Consider the following 18,203-nt stretch of genomic DNA (forward strand, 5'->3'; position numbering starts at 1 on the left):
ATTGTAAGTGCCAAATCAAATCAAGAACATGATTAATAAAGTAGCAAAGTGTGGATGCGGATCGGACATGCATGGTGGATTAGTTTGGGGGGTGCATGTGTGTGTGTATATATATATGTTATAGTACATGATGGCAACATGCTGTACCATCATCTAAAGAAGAAGCAGTTTAGTAATGTGTGTTGGGGAGGGAGATGGGGAGCAGATCTTCTGGGCGATCTCGGCAATCAGAAGCTTCGCTGGTTGCATGCGTTGCTTGAATGGATCAGACTCATCCGCTGATGGCTCATAGATCTCTCCATCGGACATGGGTTGTGTGTCACTGTACCACAACCTAGCAATAACGACTTACTTACAGTCGGTATAAGCCGTTATAGCAACGTACTATCAGTCGTTATAGAGTTATACCGACTAACACTTTCTGACGCTGTAAGTGGCGTCGGCATAAATATATAGCGACAGACATGTTTATACCGACGGACAGTTAGACGTTAAAAAGATATACCGACTAACATATTTATACCGACGGACAGTCTGTTAGAACTTATACCGACACACTGTATGACACGATATATGTATTTTTACCGACTAACAATCAAACGCTACGGCTATATGAACCTAAAAAATATATTACTAGTAGTTTCCAATTATCATCAACATCAGATAACAATTGTACTGCATTCATACATAGCTCATGTTGATATAGCTCATATTTTCATTCATGACAATAACAATTGTACTGCATTCATACATAAAGTTCACAAGTTTGCTTTTGTTGTAATAAAGATCAAAATAAGCAGCAACAACACTAAGTTTGGCTTGTCAAAGCTCAGAGATACTAGCTAGTACAACCACATGTTGGTTTCAGAATTTTAAGTTCACTTGCAAAACACAAAATATGTAGCTGCATCCATCCAAAAGAACTTTTGATCTTTCTTGTTGTAGGCTTGTAGCATCCATAGGCACCACCGCGATCTGCTTGCTATTGTCATCATGGAGTAAACAAGTGACTTACTACCTCTAGGACCTCCCTCCTGACAAAATTAAAACCCAAATCATTAGTAGACTACTTAGAAATCTATTCCAAAATAAACTATAGAATAGCTACCACCAATGCTCCATGATTAAGCTAAATATACAATAGTTGAACGCAACAGAACTGCATGATCACAACACCTTGCTGCTGCTTATTGAGCTGCATGAATTTTAGACAGCAGCTACTCAAGTGTCCTTTCATTTAGTTAATATCTACATTGAAATGTATGTTGTCCAGCTAGTAGGAAAAGAGATGTATTTAGCTGGTGACTTATTTACTGCTTCAGTCTCAATATCTTGTAAGTTAACAGCTGAAAAAAAATCAAGAATATCTGTGCTGAAAAAAATCAAGAATAGAATTGTGGTACAATGTCAATCATATATATACCTGTAGCACTCTAGGATGATTTTGATGTCTTGCTCACCTTTAGCTATATAATCATAGAAACCATTAGTTAGAAAATATGCAATCACCATATATGAAAAAACAACAAAAAGATAGCTTATTACTCTCTTGTACGGCCATGCGATCGACATCCGATCAGCATCACCCATCTCCTCCAAATAACCATATGGGCGAGGTAGAAGGGCATCCCTTTTCAGCACAACATTCACAACAACCTCACAATATTGCTTTCCTAGAGCAACTCCTCCTAGCACTGAGCTTGGATTAGTTGAAATAATTGTTCCCTTAGCCACAGGATGATCTCTCAATATGGCATATAAGATCACATCCTTTCCAATCTGAAGCAAACAATGAAATTATAAGAATATAATAAATGTACAGAACCACTAGCAAATGAGAATTAGAAACTTTGAAGGATGGATGAAAAAATTACAAGTTCAGTGTGAAGAGGCAGACTTGCTGGGATAGCTCTAGTGTTGCCTTGACAGGGCTGCACTACTGGGGTTGTATTGGTCGTCTTGCTAGAGGGCTGCATTGTTGGGGTACCATTGATAGGGGTAACAGTAACATGATTGTTGCCAAGCAAGTTTTCACCCTCATCAGAGATTTCATCCTCCACATAAGCTTCATCTTCATGGAACTGAGCAATATTATGTGTTTGATCATTATGTTGTCCAGACCTCGTGTCCTAAAATAAATATGAGGGTAATAAGTAATAAATGTTCCATAGATTTCAAAATGACTCTAAGATGTTCAGCTACTTTACTGGATGGTGTCGTGTATTAGAACCATCATGCGAGATGATTTCCACATCTCTCATTTCATGAGCCATCCTTTGCTCCTGCATTTTCTCCTCCATTTCTGCTATGCGTTGTTCTAGAGCAGCTTTCTCACGTTTAGCCTTTTTGCGGGCTAGGACTTCCTTTTGGAGTCTTGTGGGTGTGTAACTTCTCAAGCCCGGGGTACCATTATCTTGGGGAGTGTTGGTCCTAGACCCAAAACTCGGACACATCCTCTTGGCTCTTTCTCTCCACAAACAGCAGCAAAAGCATCACCTTCTTGAATTGTTCTTTCCTTCGACTCTGGATGGGCCTCAACATATTCTTTAAGTTTGTTATACCCAAATTGAGTTGCAAAAGAGAAAGGTTCAGTACCTACCACTATAGGAAACAGTAGCAAATGTGATGCAAAAAACACCTTACAATAAATGTCAAGTTCACAAAAACTTACAATAACTGGTTCAGCAAGTCTTGTTGGAACTCCATTCTTTCTGGTATGTGTTTTGATATAGAGGTCATCTCTTCGAGAAGGGCGGCCTAGTTCCTTAGACTGTAAATTGTTTTAATATTAACAATTGAAAATGAAAAATCATAATATAAATTCAACAGTCAAATTGCTTCAATACCATTTCATGGCCAGAGCGAGCAAAGCTCTTGCTACCAGATGTATGAAGTACCCAACCTTTGAACGACTAAATTTGGCTTTTTTTGTCTTTCCTTCACATTCAGGAGACACCCAATATTCAGAAAGAAACTTCCAATCCTCATCACTAACCCTTCCACTATGTTTGTTCTTCATGTCCTCTTCTGTTAAATTCTCATTAAAATACTGCGCCTTTAGGGTTGACTTAAAATCCTTCCATTTTCTTCCAGCAGTGGTTAAAAACCAGTTAAGGCAGCATCATCTACATCGAAGATTTTCTGATTTTCCAACCAAAAAAAAGATAATCACAACTTGGTCTAATGGTCAGAAACAAATTCAACCTAAGAAACGATAATAATGTAATTGGGCAAATACCTTTATGTCGGTCCAGACTTCATACTTCTTCTCACCATCCACTAGTCTCCAGTCAACACTGCTAACTGACAACTTCTTTCTCACATGACACCCAATAGCACTAGAAAACTTCCTTGAATTGTTTCCAATAGGTTGACCAAATTCATTCAGTTCTATCTTAATTTTTTGCCATCTCAGGTCCCCTTGCAAATATGTCCTCCAATTTTGTAATACCCCTTCCTTTTCTCTTCTTTTGTGGACTATGGGATTCTATTAATTTAAACACATTAGTTTTACTATAGCAAGGTGAAAAAGTAAATGCAACAATAGAAAAATTACCATCATTGTCACACAGAAAATCTCCAATTGAATCACAACCAATATTTGCATCAATCTGCTCATCTGCATTCTCAGATAAATTTCTTTGTATCCTTGGACGCAAATTATGACCATCAGTTGCAGCACCACTGGTGTTGTGAGTTCTCTACAAGAATGAAACATGGTGTAAGTACTTTTTATGTGTTCAGAACAAAACAGAATTTGACGATGATCAGAACAGAACAGAACAGAACAGAATTACTGTGTTCAGAACAGAACAGAACAGAATTTAGTTGACTGATTTAATTTGGTTGACAGAATTACTGTGTTCAGAACAGAACAAAACAGAACAGAATTTAGTTGACAGAATTACTGTGTTCAGAACAGAACAGAACAGAATTACTGTGTTCAGAATAGAACAGAACAGAATTTAGTTGACTGATTTAATTTGGTTGACAGAATTACTGTGTTCAGAATAGAACAGAATTTAGTTGACAGAATTACTGTGTTCAGAACAGAACAGAACAGAATTACTGTGTTCAGAACAGAACAGAACAGAATTTAGTTGACTGATTTAATTTGGTTGACAGAATTACTGTGTTCAGAACAGAACAGAACATAATTTAGTTGACAGAATTACTGTGTTCAGAACAGAACAGAATTACTGTGTTTTCAGCAATTAAATGGATAGCTGTAACCTGAATGAAGTGTCTAGGATAATCCACCAATCAAATACCCAGAATCAATAAAGAAATGCATCTAAAGTACTATGTATCGGGGTCGACTTGGAGATGAAATTGTGACAACTACACAGCCTTCACAAATGAACAGAATTTATTGGCGTAATTATGCTATGTTACAGGTTTACAACTATCCATTTTGTTCTGTTCTGATCATCGTCAAATGAACAGAATTTGCATTCTCAAATAAATCCCTTCAGAACAGAACAGAATTTGACGACATCGTTTGGAGCTGGTTTCCTGAAACAGGTTAGTTCCTATTAGATGACCATGATCATGCCTGCCACTGGCTTAATTCTGTTGTGTCCTAAGAAAGAAGATTACTCAGCCTGTGGTTCTGCTGCATATAATTTTTTTTTGTGTGTGTTTCCTTCCTGCGCTGCTGGAGATGTTCAGAAAAACAAGACAGAAAAACAAGACTGAAAAACAAGGAAAGCAGGAACCGGTCCAAAGTTTGACAGAAAAAATAGATTACTCAGCCTGTGGTTCTGCTGGAAAAACAAGACTGAAAACAATCCAGTTTGATGCGTATAATGTAATTGCAGCCTCCAATCTACTGTCTGCTGGAGAACAAGGAAAGCAGCAGCAGCCGATGTAATTGCAGCCTCCAATCGTAGTAGGCGATGGCAGGCACAGGCAGGGGCAGCAGGAAGAAGAAAAGGCGGTGGCAAAAGGGATCGAGCAAAACAAGGAAAGAACACGAGTCGGCAGCCGAATTTAAGACTAAAAACAGTCCTAACTGCTGCACGCCAATAGCCAGACTGAAAACAGTCCTAACTGCTGCACGCCAATAGCCAGACTGAAAACAGTCCAGATTGAAAACAGTCCAGTTTGACAGCCAATAGCCAGACTGAAATTTTACTTTTTTTAATATCTGCTGCACGCCAGAAATCTCCATATCTGGTACACGCCAGAACTACCCAGAGAATTTCAGTCTTGAATTGCAGAGTGCTACACGCCAGAACTACGCCAGAAATTTTTCATGCTAAGATGAATGCACACTAGTGACCATCAGGGAAAACTGGCGGCTACACTACACAAGCTAGCTAGAGATGAGAGAGAGAGAGAAACCAATGCAAATGGCCTAGCTAATTGACTAAATGTACAGCAACATAGAGCATAAAAATTAAATATATAAACTGGAGCATATAAAAAATACCTTTATCCTTTTCTTAGGTTGACCCTGGTGCTGCTGCATATCACTCAAAGTTGGGATATTAAGAGCATCTAGTCGTCTTTTGTTGCCTGCAATGATTGCAAGTCGCTGCATCTCATACATGTTGACCATAGCTTCGTTATGCTTTCTTCTTTCGTTTGCCATTTTTTCTTCTACAGAGAATAAAGAAATTAGCAACTCCTTGAAAAGAAGTACTCAATACATACCAGCTACTTTGCAGAAATGAAGAAAAGAACTTACTTTGCAGATTTTGTTTTAGATGTTTTAGGATCAACTAGGTAACCATCTATGTCTCTTCTAACAGCAGGGACAATCCCATTAACAATATCAATAGTCACATTACCATTTAGATCAACTAGTGGGGCCAAAAACTGATTATCATTATCTATGTGCTCGTTCTCCAAATTATCCAGGTCATACACATCTCTTGCTTTAGATTGAACAACAGCAGCCCACTCAATATCAATTGGATCAGGAACATAGTATACTTGGACCGCTTGTGATGCTAGAATGAAAGGCTCATCTGATAATTTTTCACCTGTATTGAACAAGTGCTTAAAATTGACAGATGTGATACCTAACTGGTCAGTTTTCACCTACTTCTTCTGCACACGGTTGTCAACCCAATCACATTTGAAAAGCACGACCGTACCTTTGTGGTTATAGTTTAGTTCAACAATTTCATTGATAATACCAAAATAGGTCTTATTTCCTATTATGACATTATCATTATTACCCCTGCCAAAGCTTGTTGACTCTGCAACTACAACAACCCCAGTATTTTGAATAGCTCTACCCTCATCATAGGAGTGTGTGTGGAAATTGAATCCATTTATGGTATAGCTATTATACTTGTGTGCAACCATCATTGGTGCCTTGGCTAAAATTTTAATCTCATCTGATGCTTCTTCACACGTTTCTTCCACCTGAATTTGAAATGCTACCGTTAAAGTATATGTGAATTCCATCTCAAATAAATCTATTAAGTTTATTTCTTACTTACATGCAACCTAAGCCACTCATGAAAGGATTGATGCTGCATGCGGTTGATATCTCATTTATTTTGAAGACCAGTTGAGGATAGATAGTGAGCATGTTTGCTGCAAAGGTCATTTTATCACTTCAACATGCAAAAGGTAGTGATCATGTGATGAGAAGATATATACTTATATAGATAACTTACTCCAAGTAAGGCCCTATATTGTAATAGTTGAACAAAACATATTTGTGGGCTTGTAGCCATGTCTTGTGGTTTAAAGTAACTACACATTTTCCAGACAATCCACGACCAATTCTATGGAAGAAAGGAGTTGTACTACAATCTTCATCATTTGCATCTAGATGGTTCAATTGAGACTCGCCATGTAAATAGCGAGCACAAAATGTAAGGCATTCAGTAAACATAGACCACTCCATGATTGATCCTTCACAATGACTTTTTGTATGAACAAAACCCTTCAATCTCATTAGATACCTATGCACATAAATAAAAGGATCATTGATAACATTATAGCATAGCGTACATGATTTTTATTCGCTATGCTACAATATGCATATGAAAGTACCTCTCTATCGGCCACATGCTTCGAAAATGGGCTGGACCTGCTAATTTTGCTTGAGCAGGAAGATGTACCATCAAGTGTACCATAATATCAAAAAAAGAAGGCAGGAATATAGTCTCAAGAAAGCTCAGAGTTTCAGCTATATCAGCCTCAAGACTTTTCATGTCACTTATTCGAATGATTGGTGCAGAAAGTTTCTTGAAAAAATTAGATATACGGATCACTCCAGCACTGACTATTGTAGGCAATATTTTTCTAACAGCAAGTGGCAGCAAGTGTTGTAGAATAATGTGGCACTCATGCCTCTTAAGTCCAATTATTTTCCTCTCATTGACATGTACATTATGTCGTATATCAGCTGCATAACCATCAGGAAACTTCACCCCTTTTAGTACTTGGCAAAATAATTTCCTCTCGGCAGGACTCATTGAGTAAGGTGCTGGTGGTAAATAAAGTTGGTCTTCTACTTCAATAGGGTGAAGATCACTTCTAATACCTAGGGCCTGAAGGTCCAACCGAGAATTCAAGTTATCCTTTGATTTCCCATCTGTGCCCAGGAATGTATTAAGTAAGCTTTCACTCACATTTTTTCCTATGTGCATGATGTCAAAATTATGTCTCAACAATAAATCTTTCCAGTATGGTAGTTGAAACCAAATAGATCTCCTTTTGAGAATGACTAATGGTTCCCCTTTCTTGCGTCTCTTGTTTGCCGGTTTCTTTCTAGATGGATCCTTGCCAAAAGTTTGATTAAGATCTTTAGTGCACTCTAAAATTTGTTCTCCAGAAAGCGGAGTAGGTGCTGGCCTAAACTCAGTTTTACCAAATCTATCAATGTCAAACCTAAATGGATGGTCATCAAGCAAGAATCTACGATGATCCATATAGCAATTCTTGTTGCCATTACTAAGTCTAAGTGAACAAGTGTGGTAGTTGCAATCAGGACATGCTGCTTCACCAGATGTGACAAATCCAGATGTGTATCCTAGACCTGGGAAATCAGTAATAGTCCATAATAGTGCAGCCCACAACATGAAGAATTCACCCTTTGAAGCATCATAAGTTCTAGCTCCATTGACGAACATATCTAGCAGATCATCAACAAGGGGTTGAAAATAAACATCCATGTCACTACCAGGTCCATTTCGACCAGGAATCAACAAAGAAAGGATGAAATTTGATTGCTTCATGCACATTGAAGGTGGAAAGTTGTACGGAATACAAATACCAGGCCAAACACTATAGCTGACATTCATGGACCTAAATGGATTAAAGCCATCAGTTGCAAATGCAAGGCGAATATTACGGCTATCTGCAGCAAACTCTGGATGTTTGTTGTCAAAGTTCTTCCACAGGGGTGAATCTGCTGGATGTCTAAGTAAACCATCTTTTTTCGACCTTCAGCATGCCATCGTGTTAGATTTGCTATTTTGGAGGTCAAAAATAACCTTTGGAGCATTTTCTTTATTGGGAAGTATCGAAGAACCTTCTTTGGAACCTTATACACATGTTTCCCATCTAGACTCTTCTTTATTGATTTCCATCGTGAAACCTTACATTTTGGACAAGAATTCAGATCTAAATTCTCCTTCCAATAAAGAATGCAATCATTTTCGCATGAATGAATACTTATATACCCAATTCCTATTGTTTTCACCATTTTCTTAGCTTCATAAAAAATTTTCGGGAGTGCTGAACCCTCAGGGAGTGCATCATTAAGTAAATCAAGTAGTAAGTTAAAAGATCTATCAGTCCATCCTCCGAGGAGTTTGATGTGGAGTAATCTAATAAGGAAACGTAGCTGCGTATATTTCTTGCAGTTTGGATATAACTCTTTGCTATTTTCTGCAACCAACTTTTGAATAGCAACTAGCTCCTCACAAGGGTCAACAAAAGAGCTTGTATCCTCAAATTCTCCTCGATCATCTAAACCAGCAGCTAAGTCTCTAAGCAAATCAGATATGTCATCATCTTCATTGGGTTCTTCCATAACCTCATTAGTATCATAGTTTCCATGATTCACAACAGATTTAGTCTCCCCATGCAAGTTCCATATGGTGTACCCTTTTAGAAACCCATCGCATATTAAGTGCTCACGTATTTCACTTGCCTCTTTCCAAAATGAGTTAACACACTTTCTACAGGGGCATAAAATCTTGTTCCCTACAGCTGAATTTCTAAATGCAAAAGCCAAGAAGCTACACCTTGTAAATATGACTTGTTGTGCCTACATGGATCATCATTTTCATTCTTAGGTTAAATTATATTTAAGCTATAGATATCACATTTATATTTGTGTTATAATGGATTTGTACCTAGCATCATCGTTGATCCATGTTTTATCCACAATCCTTTGTACCACAGATCAATTAGCTTTCGAATGAACTAAAAATTAAGCACATCATAAGAACTCAAATAGTTGCACCCTCTAAAAAATTCTGTTCATGTGGATGCATCCACAAATTGAAAAAATAACCATAATATTTTCAATTTAATTAAATGCTCAGACTCAAAATTAGTAAGTAAATATTTATACTACAGAAAAATGATGAACAACTAGGGAAAGAGAATTATACCGGTACACAAAGCGAGCTCTAAAGATACTTCAATCAAACGCGAAGATACTTTGCAGGTGTTTACAGTTGGTTTAGTACTGCAAAAGGGGACAATAGAACCAGTTTGAAGTTTTGATATAGATATATGCCAAACATGATAAATATGCTAGTTCGAAAGTGTGATAGTCTAATGTGTGTGATCATCAAGTCACTACAGGACACAAGATACTATACCTCTACAAATAAATTAAGCTACTAGAAGTCTGATTTCTCTTCTTTTGTTGCAGCATGGTTCCAGTTCTGCACACACAAAATCTACTAAACAATCCACACAATCTGAAACCACAACCAATGGCATATAATCCTACAGTTCTGCACACACAAAATAACACTCCATTGTGATGCTTATCCAGTTCTCTTTACAAACAAAATAACACAGTCAAATTTTATGCTTATTCCTGAAATTTGTCACCAACCAACAACGTAGTAGGAGGAGATTCATTACCAAATAAAGGAGCCAAATAAAGGAGCTAACTGAGTAGATCTCCTTTAGCAGTGCAGGTGATGTATTGGGGAGTACCAGGGGATAAAGCAAGTGCTTGCACGCATAAGATGGGCAAGAATAGAGAAGCAAAAGAGATATTGGCCGGACTCTCACCAGAGGCGAGGTGCGCGCGGTCGCTGGCGCAGGGGGCGCACGGTCTCTGGCGCAGGGGTGGCTTGCGGTCGCTGGCACAGGGGGCACGCGGTCGCTGGCGCAGGGGCGGCTCGCGGTCGCTGGCGCAGGGGCGGCGCTGGCTCGCTGGCGCAGGGGCGGCGCGTGGTCGCTGGCAGGGGCGGCGCGCGGTGGCTGATTTAGGTAGGTGCGTTTGTGTGCTGGCGGGCTCAAATTTGGGGAAGGGGAAAATGGTTGGAGCAGGGTTTGCTTCTGTGTTTTCGCGCGGGCCCAAATTGCACACTGCTTTTATGCCGACTCACGGTGCGAGACTATTGGTACGAATTGCCGACTAACGAAGCGACGCTATTCACGTATACATATAGTGACTGATGCTCAGTTGGCCTATAGATTTATACCGACTCATTATCTGTGACAAGATATACCGACTAACAGTTCAACGATAATAGTATATTTATAGCGACAGTTGTCCGACGCTAATTTGGTGTTGTGGTATAGTGTGTGTTGGTTACCGAGATTATTTGGATGCCCATATGTTCATTTCAATTCACAAAAGTCGTCCTTGATTTAACACGAACCACACATTTATGATATACTAGTGGGTTACCCTGCGTTACGACGGCTCACAACAACAATCACGTAAACTATCCACCAAAAAGATCTCAAGATTTTTTATTTATTGTCTTCGCTCTTCGCATAATATTTTTTTATGAACGCACGGGTACCATAGGCAGCAAATCAGAGACCCAACCCCTCGCCTCCTCCACTTCCAAGGTTTCGTAGAGTAGGAGGGGAAAGAAAGAGGAAGACATACCTGTTCGTTGCCGGAGAAGAACACGACGAAGACCTGGACATCTAGAGGCGACATAGGTAGTATACCGCTAGATATATAGGAAGAGAGCACGCAAGCGGAGAAAGAAGTCTAGCCGGAGCAGCTCCAAACCAAGAGGCACCAGCACCAGGCATCAATCCAAGAAGGACGAGAGAACGCAAGTGTCTTCCCAGCCCTGAACCCGCCAAAGCGACACAACACCACCACCAACTTCGCACACTACTACAGCATACCTCTGTATAGGCGGTTTGGTTCGCCTCTACACAGGCGGTTCCAGGAACCGCTTGTGGTGCACCGCCTGTGATGTAAAACAACATCATAGGCGGTCAATCAAAAACCGCCTGTGAAAAACACAGATTACAGGCGGTCCAGTTCAAAGGAACCGCCTGTGATAGACACACATCACAGGCGGTTTCTTATCCTAGCCGCTTGTGTAGCCACACATCACAGGCGGTTTTTTATATAAGTCCGACTGCATACAATATAAATCACAGACGGTTTTCATTATACAGATTCATATATACAGAATTTCAAACACAGAATATACACAGATTTCATACACAGATTATACACAGATTCACACAGATTGCATACACAGATTTCATACACATATTACAAGTTCCATAACAGGTATAATACACAGATTCATCCACATATCAAGTTCCATCGTCATACACAGATTTATACACATATCAAGTTCCATATACAACTAAACATCTCAAAGTTCCATAGACAACTAAACATCTAAAGTTCCTAACTAAAGACCTAAACACTGTGTGATATTGTGTACAAACTTAGTTCTGGGAATTTTTGCAAATTTCCATTTGAATTGTAGAATAGCCCTTGTTGATGAAGAACTTCACGGCGCATAAAGTAAAGCAAGTCTCTTACAACCTTAGCAACACCGACGGAAACCATATCTCTTTCTAACCATTCAGCATTGATCTTGGATTTAGGAACCTGCAATGAAAGCAAAAAGCAAGCGGTGCTAAGAGTAATGTGATGAGCAACAATATAACATAAAAATTGCAACATAGACAATGATAGCGAACTTACATCCTCACGATTGACCATGTAATGGAAGGTGACACGACACCATTCGCATACATAATAACCGCACAGGACAGTACCCGGAGGTTGTTTGTCACCATATGGAAATAATGATATTGACAAATTAGGCTTGTCCTCTGGATGTTCGCCGCCAAGATCTTTCCAATAAAAATGGTATGCACTGCATATAAGAATAGCATTGTGAGATTAAGAATATATTTGTTAAGTTGTAATAAGTACAAGTGTGCAATAATAATCATACTTCTCTAAAATCTTCAAGAAGTCATTATACGTAGCCTTTTCCATTCTCAGTGAGTCGAAGACCACGACTTTACCATCCTTTGGCCAGATCATGATACAAATGTAGTGGTCACTATATAGACATAGACGAAAACACATGTTAAGATCACGATTGCCATAATTTATAGTTCAAAATTAAACCATGTCGATAACTTACTTAAAGTGGTGCGGAGCTATTATTAAGTCCTTGCCATGTTGTACATGATTATACATGGCTCGTCCAATGTATGCCGCCATTACCTTCATTTTCTTTCTCTGATTCTGTTTGACGGCTTTCTCAAATTCAGCACCGTCCAAGTCTTTGTATTCTTCTCCATGCCTCCGAGCAACTACTTTGTAGCGAGCTTGGGATATCATCAACGGGTCAAGAAACCCTGTCTTAAGTTGTTTCTTCTTATCATCCATGTATTGCATCCTACGTGTAATAGTGTTAATCGTTAGACTCTCGTTTATGTGTGCGTGTACAAAACTAACAAATATGAAAGTTTAGAGGTACTTACAAGCAAAAGAGGGTTAAGTAGTTGGTTTCCATCCTTTGTCGGTGGTACAACGACCAGAGATCGTCAAAGAATAAATGCCGCACAGGATCTATATGATCATTGCTCCAAAATGCATCTTCTGGCACAACAAATGTGAAGTCCTCGAGTTTGTATTTGTTGCTAGCCACCATGTACCACTCATGCATTCTAATCTCCGGAGTCGACAACTTAGAAAGTTGCACCGTCGTCAAGAACGGCCTCCCATTCACAAATTTTGGAGGAACATCCTCCTTCTTGTATACCGAGATATTGGTTTTAAGACGTAATGATTCTCGAGTATGAATCATTCCATCTTCTTCCCATACTTCGAAATTGTCTATTTGGGACCGTGTGCCTACTCCATGAGATGCTGATTCCGCTTTTGATTGATTTGTCATAACTCTCTGCAATTTATGCAGGTAGCGTGCCACTGATTCTAACGGTTTCTTGACATCGTCAGTGGCGATTCGCTTATGAATTTTCTTTGAAATAGTTGGCCCTTCAACATTGGTGCCAACCTTTGGTTCCTTTTTGATGTTGACGTCGACATTCTGAGGAACAATTTTGTCTACGTCCCCCTCGTCGAGTTCCTTCGCAAGAGGCGATATGATTGTTTCAACGATTTTTTTGGAGGTCGGTGTCATATTTTCCTGCACCATGGGGTGTGGAATGATCGAACTATCTTTTTGTTGCATTGGTGTTGAATTCGGCTCATCACCCAACTTGATGTCGCGTCGATGCCAAAGGACCAACTCGTTCATTGCCTCCTGCAAAGTTATGATCCCCTCAACTTGAAAATCTATCTCCTAATCTTCACAACCACTGTCTGTGATTTCTAGAACTTGGACCACAGCATAGTGTGGCGGGACAGGATTATCCTTGTAGTTAACAAGTCCTGGTTTTACCAAACCAGTAGCAGCTTGCTTTGTTTTTGTCCCAGATCGATTGATTGGAATATGAAGAAAGCAAGGCTTGTCCTCAACAATATCGTCTACAGGGTACTTGGTCAAGTCTTGCACAGATCCTACGCTGCTAGGGACTATAGGTGGACTCATGTGGCTTGGCTTGAGTTCAAATGATATGCATTCTGTTTTCTTCATTTTGTTCATCACGTCATTAATAGCCTTTTGTACCCTTTCATCAATAGTCTCTTCAAGGGTCCTTTTCGACTTCTCGTGTTTCCTATATGATGACGCATACTCTGGAAACGCCTCTCTCCAGGAAATCTTAGAAGAGATTCCCCGAGCCCGTCCAGTGTGTTCAGGATTGCCTAGTGCTGCAGTTAGTATGTCATTCTCCCTCCGAGGCTTAAATTCTCCTTTTTTTCTCTTATCTGCATATTCTTGAATTTTTGTTGAAACTTTGCCTACCAATTCTGGATGCAAAAGTTTGCCGTCCTCACTCAAACCTGCCCGACCTAAGATCCAACGAATAGCTCGCTCATCGATATCTTTTAATATTGGGTCCAAAGTGCCGTTAGCTATAGCTTCCTCAATTATCCTGTTCCACTTCACAACTTTATGGTGATATCTGGTTGACCCCAGGCGATGGGGGTGTTTGTTCATCTTCGCTCTCTGAGAATTAGTTTCGCCCAGTTCTTTGGCCTTCAGTTCGGTCTTCTAACGAACAAATTCCTCCCACTGAGCTTGAGTGATTTTCCCCATTTTCTTGGGCGGAGGAACCTTATTCTTCTTAACAAATTCCCTATTCATCTCGGCCTTCCACCCACGAAACATCTTGGCCATAGCAGAGAGCATCGACTTCCTTACTGCATCCTCTGTGCCTTTTGGGAACTTGAATGACTCAGACAACTTAGCCCATAGCTTATTGCGGGTGTCTTCATCTAAATCCTTCCATTTTTGAAGTGTGATTGACACTATATCTCTAACAGTAGACCCGCAGGAATTTCGAAACTTTGTAACCACGTCAAGTGGTTCTTCAGGAAACCCCGCTGCATTTAGTTTTGTTACGTACATAACTGCACCTTCTTTCATCTGATTCAGACCTCGTCGCCCTCATTTCCGCTTATGTGAAACGGATGATTCAGGCATCGGAGCATCCTCCGTGTTTCGTGTAGAACATGCATCCTCTTTATTATCTTCATTTGAAATCTATGTAGTGAAACAATTAATGGCCTTTCATATATGAACATTATTTTAGAATATAGTCGGCATATTTCTATTTACCTCTTCATCGTTGGGAATATAGTCGGCATCAAGCTCATCTGATGTTTTTTTCTTCCTTGGAGGTATAGGAGTACAAGGATTGTCGTCACTAGAACTATCCTCCCCGCTCCCTTCACCGGAGCTGCTCGTTGTCTGACAACCAAGCAATAAGCATATGATTCAGGGATAGCCAAACAAGTAATTGACAACCAAGCAATAAGCAATAAGCATATTGACAACCAAACAAAATATGTAAGTGAAAACAACAACAGTAATTAATCTAAGAACTGATAATCAGGGATAGCCATTGATTAACACCTTCATGTGTTTGAACCATTGATTAACCTAAGCTATGATTCAAACACATATATATCCAGCTGTGTATTCAAACACATATATGATTCAAACACAAGTAATCTGCCATCAATTAACATATATGATTCAAACACATATATGATTCAAACACATATAGGAAATTTGAGCCATGAACTTAGAAGAAATGAACCTGAACTTTGACCTTACTACGAGAGGAAGAAGAAAGAGCTTGGGGCTGGCGGAGCTTCGGGCTCGGAGACCGTGACGGCGGCCCTTGGGCTCGGGGACGAGGACGGCGGGGCTCGAGCTCGGGCTCGGGGACGGCGGGCGCTCGGGCTCGGTGAAGGGGACGGCGGCGCTCGGGCTCGGTCTCGGGGACGGCGGCGCTCGGGCTCGGGGACGAGGACGACGGGGCTCGAGCTCGGTGAAGGGGACGGCGGCGCTCGGGCTCGGTGAAGGGGACGGCGTTGCTCGGGCGCTCGGGGACGGTGGCGCTCGGGCTCGAGGACGGGGACGGTGGCGCTCGGGCTCGGGGACGGGGACGGCGGCGCTCGAGCTCGGGGACGGGGACGGCGGCGCTCGGGTTCGTGCTCGGGGACGGGGACACGGCGGCAGCCTGGCGGCGCTTGGGTTCGTGCTCGGGTGGGAAGAGTTAGGGTTCCTGCCGACCAACGAGCCTTTTATATTGTAAAGAATCCTAGGCGGATATTTAGCAAAACCGCCTGTGATAGACAACATCACAGGCGGTTGTTAATTCCGACCGCCTGTGATAAATTAACTTCACAGGCGGTCGACGTAAAAAACCGCCTGTGATGTTATCTATCACAAGCGGTTTTGCTAAATATCCGCCTGTGATGTGTGTACACTATAAAAGGGCTAGCCCCCGACGGGTTCCAGAACCCTAACTCGCAGAACCCTAATTCACAGCACTAGCGGCGGCGGGGTTTTTTTTGAGATCTACAGGGAGAAGGTTTTGTTTTTGAGTTTATTGATTGATTTCAATAGTTTATGCATATATATGATCTCCATTTGTTTTCTTTCTCATTTTGATGCGATTTTTTGCCTTAATTTTGTAATATAGAACGGATTTGAAGAAAAGCTTTGGAATTCAAGATTTGGACTTATAATAGTTGATCTAGTTTAAAGATTCTTTAAAAACACAATTGTCTCACCTCAAGGTATCTATTGTTGCAATGTTTGTTTTATTTTCATACATATCAATTCGTTTCATGTTTTATGGATGAATTCAATTAATTAATGATTTTATTGATGTTAATCAATATAAGGATAGGTATTGGACCGAGGTTGGATGTACAATGTGTCAAGACCACATTCGTTGTATATTCGAAATTTGAGAAGCTTTATTGAAGCGGCCAAAAAGCACGCGAATTTGCGAAAGAGCAAGGAGATATTATGTCCGTGCATCGACTGTGATAATAAGATAGCTTGGAGAGATACAGGAGTAATCCAATCACATCTGCTAAAAAGAGGGTTTAAAAACAATTACACGATATGGTCAGAACATGGTGAGTTGGATCCGTGTGAAGTGCCTGGTAATGACGAGAGAGTTGTCGGAATTTTAGATCTTAAAGTTGATGGTAAAGTGGATAATGTGGATGCTAATCAAGATTTTGAAGAATTTGATTGCGAAGAGATGTTGCGCCATATGGAACCAGAAATGTTGAGTTCTGTGGGATCGCAGAAAGGGCTATCTAAAATGGAGGGACTGGAAAGTGCTTCAAAAGAACCTTTATATGATGAATCAAAGGGTTGTGACAAAGAGTTTACTACACTGCGTACAGTTCTAGAACTTCTGAAGTTGAAGGCTAGCGCCGGATGGTCTGATACTAGCTTCACAGATCTTTTGAATTTTCTGTCCCAATTACTACCAAAACCCAACAAACTACCAACAAGCACTTATAAAGCGAAGAAGCTTATATCTCCCATAGCTCTGGGTTTGCAAAAATTCATGCATGTCCGAACCATTGTATTCTGTATCGTGGCGATTTTGAGAACGCATCAAGATGCCCAGTTTGCAATGTCAGTTGATACAAGAAGAGCTACAATCAAGACTGTGTAAAAAAATTCCCGAAGAAAAATAAAAACAAGAAATCCACTATTGGACCTGAAAGTGACGATGACACTTTTGATGACATGGATAGGAAAAAGAAGTCAAAGAACCCAGCTTTGGTGATGTGGTATCTTCCAGTAATTGATCGCTTAAAACGTTTGTTCTCAAATCCTAGGGAGGCTGAGCTTATGCGTTGGCATGCTGAAAATCGCAAGCAGAATAACAAACAGATTCGACACCCTGCTGATGCATCACAATGGAAAAATTTCGATCTTATGTATCCTGAGTTTGCCAAAGAAACCATAAATGTAAGATTTGCTTTGGGTACAGACGGAATGAATCCATTTGGTGAAAAAAGAAGTGTACATAGCACCTGGCCCGTGACTTTAACGATGTACAACCTTCCATCATGGCTGTGTCACAAAAGAAAGTACATTATGTTGACTATTCTTATTCAAGGTCCGAAATCAGCTGGTGTTGATATTGATGTGTTCCTAGAACCTCTTATGGAAGATATGACAAAGCTTTGGAATGAAGGAGTTAGAATATGGGATGAGTATTGCCATGAGTATTTCAACTTAAGAGCAATTATATTTGTTACCATCCATGATTCTCCCGGTGGCGCCACACTATCAGGGCAAAAGACTAAAGGAAAGAATGGTTGTGTAGTGTGCGTCGATGGAACTGCTTCCAGTACCTTAAATCAT

This window comes from Zea mays, chromosome 8 (genome assembly GCF_902167145.1).
Source record: "Zea mays cultivar B73 chromosome 8, Zm-B73-REFERENCE-NAM-5.0, whole genome shotgun sequence".
In the NCBI taxonomy this organism is placed as follows: Eukaryota; Viridiplantae; Streptophyta; class Magnoliopsida; order Poales; family Poaceae; genus Zea; species Zea mays.